The 7886-nt window shown below is 41.0% G+C and overlaps 1 long non-coding RNA gene across 1 annotated transcript; it reads right to left on the bottom strand.

Annotated features, from left to right (window-relative positions):
* Positions 1 to 302: 302 nt before the first annotated feature.
* LOC130245011 (uncharacterized) lies at positions 303 to 7577 on the bottom strand. The gene is made up of 2 exons (XR_008839277.1): positions 7283 to 7577; positions 303 to 2628 (listed from the first exon to the last, which is right to left on the bottom strand). It is a non-coding gene; the product is annotated as an uncharacterized LOC130245011 (long non-coding RNA).
* Between the last annotated feature and the right edge of the window lie 309 nt (positions 7578 to 7886).

Raw genomic sequence — 7886 nt, 5'->3', positions numbered from 1 at the left:
AAATGATCTTAACTCTGATAATCTTCAGTTCACAGATGAGTCCAGTTTACTCTTCAGACAGACCTCTAATGGTTACCATTAGTAAAACCATGGGATTATGAGTACTTAATTCAGGATTCCTCTAACAGTGAGAGTGCCTCAAAGAGCTGTTATAAAAACAAGAAACTGGAGCAAGAGCAAAGATCAAGACCGAAATGTCCTAATAATAAGATGTGATCTTATTTATTAATGATCTTATTTTTAAATGATCATACAACAATAAATGTGGAGCAATTTCAATGCAAAAAAAAGAATTAAAACCCTTTATGCCACAAAGGCTTTAATGTTTGATGAGCGTTTCACTTCATATTAAATGGCTAGATATAGAGCAATGTAGCGAAATATAAAAAGGCTAATATGCCTGACAGGATCACTGGGTGACAGAGATGTCAGAAAAGCGGATAGAGATACAGTGTATTCTGTTGCGCCGTAAGCCTAGCCTTATCACCCCAGATGTCAACTAATTAATTACGCAGACACTAAGTAAATTAAATTAGGATTGAATTAACAGTGTGTATCAATAATCTGCTGACAGGCCTTGATAATAAGGGCATGGAAGGGATCAACGGTCCAGATGAAACAGAGAGAGTGCGGACGCCTCTAATCAGCACAAATCCTGATTGATTTCACAATTTACGGATTAGTCCAAGGGAGGCCTCTATATTTTTATTTATTAGGGTTAAACATTTTTATGGATGATATTTAATTGTGTACAGTTGTAAGATAATTGCCATGCTTTCCTCTATCCTGTTATGTGAGGATTTTTAAATTATAAAAAATCCAAGACTGCTAATAACAGCTACAGTAGATACATAGCTAATAACTACAGACAGATAGATTGACAGATAGATAGACAAACAGAGGGAAAGATAGATTGACAGATAGAGAGACAGATGGATTGAGAGGCCGATGGATGAATATATGGACAGACAGACAGACAGACAGACAGCATGGTGCAAATATTTATACTCTACTCTCACAACACATCAAGTGTGTCACAGCAGAGTTAGTAGTTGGAGAATTTACGGATAGATAGATAGATAGATAGATAGATAGATAGACAGACAGACAGACAGACAGACAGACGGACAGACAGACAGATAGACAGATAGATAGATAGATAGATAGATAGATAGATAGATAGATAGACAGACAGACAGACAGACAGACAGATAGACAGATAGACAGATGGATAGATAGATAGATAGATAGATAGATAGATAGATAGATAGATAGATAGATAGATAGATAGATAGATAGATAGATAGATAGATAGATAGATAGATAGATAGATAGATAAAGATAAATGAATAGACAGATAGATAGACAGATAGATGGACAGACGGAAAAATAGATATACAGACTGAGATAGATGATAGACAAATAAATGGACAGCTAGTTAGAAGAACAGATGGAAACACAGATGGATGGATGGATGGACGGACAAACAGACAGACAGATCTGAGGTCAAGAGCACTCTGAAGAAGGTTTTCATTCAGGATGTCTCTGTACATTGCTGCATTCATCTTTCCCTCTATCCTGACTAGTCTTCCAGTTCCTGCTGCTGAAAAACATCCCCACAGCATGATACTGCCACCACCATGCTTCACTGTAGGGATGGTATTAGCCTGGTGATGAGCGCTGCCTGGTTTACTCCAAACGTAACGCCTGGCATTCACTCCAAAGAGTTAAATTTTAGTCTCATCAGACCAGAGAATTTTGTTTCTTATGGTCTGAGAGTCCTTCAGATGCCTTTTGGCAAATTCCAGGCGGGGAGTGGCTTCCGTCTGGCCACTTTACCATACAGGCCTGATTGGTGGATTGCTGCACAGATGGTTGTCCTTCTGTAAGGTTCTCCTCTCTCCACCGAAGAACACTGGAGCTCAGACAGAGTGACCATCAGGTTATTGATCACCTCCCTGACTAAGGCCCTTCTCCCCCGATCCCTCACTTAGATGGCCAGCCAACTCTAGGAAGAGTCCTGGTGGTTCCAAACATCTTCCACTTACAGATGATTCAATTCAATTCACCATTATTTGTATAGCGCTTTTACAATGTAGATTGTGTCAAAGCAGCTTCATATAAAAGGTCATAGTAAATTGGAATAGTGTAGTTCAGTTTTTAGTGTTTAAGTTCAGTTCAGTTGAGCTCAGTTCAGTGTGATTTAATAATCACTACTGAGATACTCACTGAAGAGTAAATCCAACAATGCACAGCTCTACAGATCCCAAACCATGCAAGCTAGTGGCGACAGCGGAGAGGGAAAAAAAACTTCACTAATTGGCGAAGTGAAGAAAAAAACCTTGAGTGAAACCAGACTCAGTTGGGCACGACCATTTTAATTTCTCCGCTGGCCAAACGTCTTGTGCAGAGCTGCAGTCTCAGCGGCGGAGGCTGGAAGCTGGCCTCAGCGAAGACTCGTCTGTCTCTGGAGCGTCACAGGAATCAGTCTCATGTTCTCCACTCTTCCATGACCATCACAGTAGCTGCTCAGGATACGGCCCGGTCCAGGATATGGAAACCTTAGACTCATCTCGTCGTTGGTCTTAGATCGACTCTGCATAGTCTGAGGGACTCGGGAAGAGTAACCTCAGGTGGAAATGGAGAATAAAAAGAATAATTAGCGTAGCTGCTGTTCATAGTGTATATAAACAAGATGCAGAACCTGTGTGGAAACCCGCTAAGTGGTGCATTGAGTGTATGCTTTACTAAACAGATAGGTCTTTAATCAAGTTTTGAATTGGGAGAGTGTGTCTGAGCATCGTACGTTATCAGGAAGGCTACTCCAGAGTTTAGGAGCTATAAATGAGAAGGCTCGACCTCCTTTACTCGACTTTGCTATTCTAGGTACTACCAGAAGCCCTGAGTTTTGAGACCTTAAAGAGCGAGTTGGATTGTAGCGAGACAGAAGATTGGTTAGATAAACAGGAGCTAGATTATTTAAAGCTTTATATGTAAGAAGCAATATTTTAAATTCATTACAAAACTTAACAGGCAGCCAGTGTAAGGAGGATAAAATTGGGGTGATGTGATCACATTTTCTAGACCTGGTAAGAACTCTGGCAGCTGCATTTTGTACTAATTGAAGTTTGTTAATAGAGGATGCTGGGGAGCCAGCAAACAGTGCATTACAGTAGTCCAGCCTAGTAGTCATAAAAGCATAGACTAGCTTTTCTGCATCTGAGATGGATAGCATACTTCGTAACTTTTTTTTCGTAACTTCGTAACTTTTTTTTCGTAACTATTTTTCAGATGAAAGAAAGCAGTTTTTGTGACATGGGATATATGATTTTTAAAAGTTAAATTGCTGTCTAATATGACACCCAGATCTTTTATAGTAGAGCTAACGCTAACTTTGTATCCCTCTAATTGTAGGTCGAGTTGTGAGATCTGCTGTGTACAGGATTTAGGCCCAATAAGTAATAATTCTGTTTTGTCTGAGTTTAAGAGAAGATAATTGTTGGTCATCCAGTCTTTAACATCTTTGATACACTCAGTTAGCTTAGACAGTTTAGACATATTGTCAGGTTTAGTTTAAATATATAATTGAGTATCATCTGCATAGCAGTGAAAGCTGATCCCATGTCTTCTAATAATGTCTCCCAGGGGTAGCATGTATGTTATAAACAGTAAAGGGCCTAAAACTGATCCTTGAGGCACCCCGTACTTTACTGGGCTGATTTGTGAAGGCTGTCCATTAATATTCACAAACTGGTAACGGTCAGATAAGTATGACTTCAACCATTGTAAAGCCTGTCCCTGGACAACTGTAGAATTTAAGCGATTTATGAGGATACCATGGTCAATGGTGTCAAATGCCGCACTAAGATCGAGTAGAACTAATAGCGAGATGCACCCTTGGTCAGCAGCTAAGAGTAGATCATTGGTTATTTTCACTAATGCAGTTTCTGTACTGTGATGAGCTCTGAAACCTGACTGAAACACTTCAAAAACATTGTTCTTCTGCAGAAAGGAGCATAATTGAGCAGAAACAACTTTTTCTAGTATTTTAGATATAAATGGAAGGTTTGAAATAGGCCTATAATTAGCTAAGTTGCTGCGGTCCAGTTGTGGTTTCTTAATAATAGGCTTAATAACAGCTAACTTGTAAGGATTTGCATGGACAAAAGATAAAGAACAATTGATAACATTAAAGAGCCCATATTATACATGAAATAGGGTCATATTTAGGTTGTAAGGGTCTCCAACAACAGTCTAATATGCATGCAAGGTCAAAAAACACTTTGATGGTCTTATAATCTGCATTTATTTTTACCTAATTATCCCAGCGACTCCCATATGAATCGTTCAGCGATTCATTTGTTCCCAACCCCCTCCTCAGCGCGAAGCTAATCTTCGCTGATTGGACCGATGACAGCCTGCTGCGATTGGTCGACACGGACAAGGCTTCAGCGCCAGACAGAGTGGCTGCCAGTGGGTGAATGTAAACACAGACGATGGACTAGAAAATATTGACGACTAACTATTTTATTGAGCAAAAAGTCCAAGAACTGGCGAGGAGGTCACAGTCTTCTTGCTCTTTTCACACACACACACGCGCACACACACACACACACACACACACACACACACACACACACACACACACACACACAGGGCCTGCGCGTCCATAGAGGACCGGCTGAATAGAGAGGGCGCGGCGCTCAGTTATATCCGCGAAAACCCATGCGTTACACACACGAGGAGACACACACACACACACACACAGAGGGCCGGCGCGTCCATAAAGGAGCGGCTGAATAGAGAGGGCGCGGCGCTCAGTTATATCCGCGAAAACCCGTGCGTTACACACACGAGGAGACACACACACACACACACACACACAGGGCCAGCGCGTCCATAGAGGAGCGGCGCTGTTATATCCGCGAATACCCGTGCGTTACACACACGAGGAGACAATAATATTGAGCTGAAATATTTTGAAACTTGTCCATTGCATGTGTGTAAACAGCTGACGATCCGTAATCAAAGCGGCACGCGTCGCGTTTTCAACGTGGCTTTACACGCGATATGAGAATATAAAGAGTTAACCTGATACAGTACACATGGTTACAAGTCACAAAACACAACTAAATACATCATGTGCAAGATAGAGTAAACGAGGCAACAGTTTTAATCGCACGTACTTACACTGGTGAAATGGGGGTAGAAACTGATCCATGATGCACTGATCCATGTTCTGACAGTCTATACTGATCCTTCCTTTAACAAACTGATGAAGTCTTCTTTGAAAGCAGATTTTTCAGAAGCACTCAGTTTTCAGAAGCACTCAGAACTGCTCAAGGCTGGGCTATATTGCTGATGTTTCATCTTTGATTAGACTGTCCATAATATCCATCTGCACAGCGTGACTTCATTCGACCAGTGTCTGTGTGTGTCTCTGTGTGTGTGTGTGTGACTTTTTTTCTGTTAGTGGGCGGGACGCAGGTTTCAAATCTCCCGGGTTTGCGCGCCCAACTACTTGTGTTTCGTAGCTGCGTCATCGCGAAACACCTAATGACTCGTTATCAAGACGACTCGTTTGAAGCACTATGAGTCGACTCTTTTATAGATGAATCAATAATTTTAAACACTGTACACTTACAGATTTAAGCCTTAGCTGGATATTTCACTTCACTTAGAGCTGTGTGACACACTACATGGAAGGGCATTTTCAAAAACCCATAATATGGGCTCTTTAAGAAGAGGTTCTCTTATAACAGGTAGCAATTCTTTCAGTAATTTTGTTGGAATTGGATCCAACATACACGTAGCTGGTTTAGAGCTATTTATAATTTAATCTAGCTCTTCCTGTTCTATGATTTTGAAGCACTGTAGGTTATTTTGATTCTGTGGAATGTTTACTGGATCTGAAGTATAAGGCGGTGCAGAAAGTTTAATATCTCCTATTTTCTTAGGCATCACTACTAATTTGCGGTGGAATGTTTTGTTCCAAAGATGATTTCTATCAGTTTGCGGAGGTGCTCAGCCCTGGCAGATTTTAGAGCCCTCCTATAGCTGGACATACTGTCTTTGTACGCAATTTTAAAAACTTAAACTAAATTAGTTTTTTCCATTTACGTTCCAGGGCACGGGTTGCTGTTTTGAGAGCGTGGGTATGACTATTATACCATGGTGTAGTTTTATTCTCTTTAGCCTTTTTTAGTTTTATGGGTGCCACAGTATTTAGAGTGCTAGTAAAGATGGCACCCATACTGCTGGTTACTACATCAAGGTCATTTGCGTTTGCAGGTGAATTTCGAAATAGAGAAAGATCGAGGTAAGTTATTTATAAATTCATCTTTGGTGGATGGAACAATAGTTCTACTAGGGCGATATATCGGAGTGGATCTGCTAATTTCAGGTAAACACAGCTTATATAGTAAGAGGTAGTGTTCTGTAATATCATCACTTTGTGGTATAATGTCTACATCAATGACCTCAATTCCATAAGACAGAATTAGATCTAGTGTATGCTTTAGGCGATGGGTTGGACCAATAACATTTTGCTTTATCCTTAGTGAATGTAGTAAATCCATAAACGCGAGCCCTAATGTGTCGTTAGCGTCATCTATGTGGATGTTAAAGTCTCCAACAATTAGTATTTTCTCAGTTTTAACTAGTAAGTCAGAGATAAAATCAGAAAACTCTTTTAGAAAATTGACATAGGGTCCTGGGGGTCTACTGTATATATGGTGATTAGAGCGAGAGATAACATAGGTTTTTGCATAGTGTCCGGAAGCATAACATTAAGCGCTAATACTTCAAAGAAGCTAAACATAAGTCCATTTCTCTGATTAACATTAAGAATATCTATAAAGATTGATGCAACTCCACCACCACGACCAGTTTGACGAGCCTCATGTTTATATAAGAATCCTGGAGGAGTTGCTTCATTTAAACTAATATAGTCATTTTGTTTCAGCCAGGTTTCAGTGAGACAGAGTGCATTAAGGTTGTTATCTGTTATTATTTCATTTATGATAAGTGCTTTAGGCGCTAGTGACCTGATGTTTAGGAGACCAAGCTTTATGAAAATTGTATTTTCACTTTTTTGTGTTTTTTCTGGTTTAATTCTTAATAGATTATTTCTGGAGCACACAGTACATTTATTTCTTGATCTAATAATACGAGGAACAGACACAGTCTCTATGGAGTTAGCCAGATATGCACTACTGTTATTTAAGTGGGACGAATAGGAGTCTGTATGGCTAAATTGTGAATTTTGTGAATTTTTACTTACTAGTCAAATAGATCGTAAATAGAAGTATTCTGGAGATGTTGTCCGACAGGAGTTCAGCTCCAGCTCGACTGGGGTCCAGCCCGTCAACGTGAAAAAGCCTAGGACGCTCCCAGAAAAGATTCCAGTTATTGGCAAAGAGCAATTTCTGTTCTTTACACCATGTTAATAGCCATTCATTCAGAGCGAAAGTCTACTGAACCTTTCATTTCCTCGGCGGTAGGTAGGAAGCAGTCCAGAAACGATGATCTGCGTGGCGGGCGAGGTGCGTCGAACCGTCTCGATCAGGCTCCTAAAGTCCTTCAGGATCTCCGTCTGCTGGAGCCCGGTGTCGTTTGTGCCCACGTGGAGGAGGACGGCACCGAGGCTCTCGGCAGCGCTCAGGATAGTAGGTATCTGTGCAGAAATATTCTTAACTCGGGCACCAGGGAAGCAGAAAGTGCATACTTTGTTACCTTTGGAGGAAGTGGAGCGGACGTGGCGCACGATGGAGTCACCGATGATAGCTTCATCGCGACCCGTCTCGCGGAGAGGGGTGAAGCGGTTCTCCGTGGGGATCTCGAACACCGAAGGAGATGACGTTCTGCCCCGGGACCTGGCAAGCACC

This window comes from Danio aesculapii, chromosome 17 (assembly GCF_903798145.1).
Source record: "Danio aesculapii chromosome 17, fDanAes4.1, whole genome shotgun sequence".
Classification (NCBI taxonomy): Eukaryota; Metazoa; Chordata; class Actinopteri; order Cypriniformes; family Danionidae; genus Danio; species Danio aesculapii.
The sequence above is the reverse complement of the archived record's forward strand: the minus strand, read 5'-3'. Positions and strand labels throughout refer to the sequence as shown.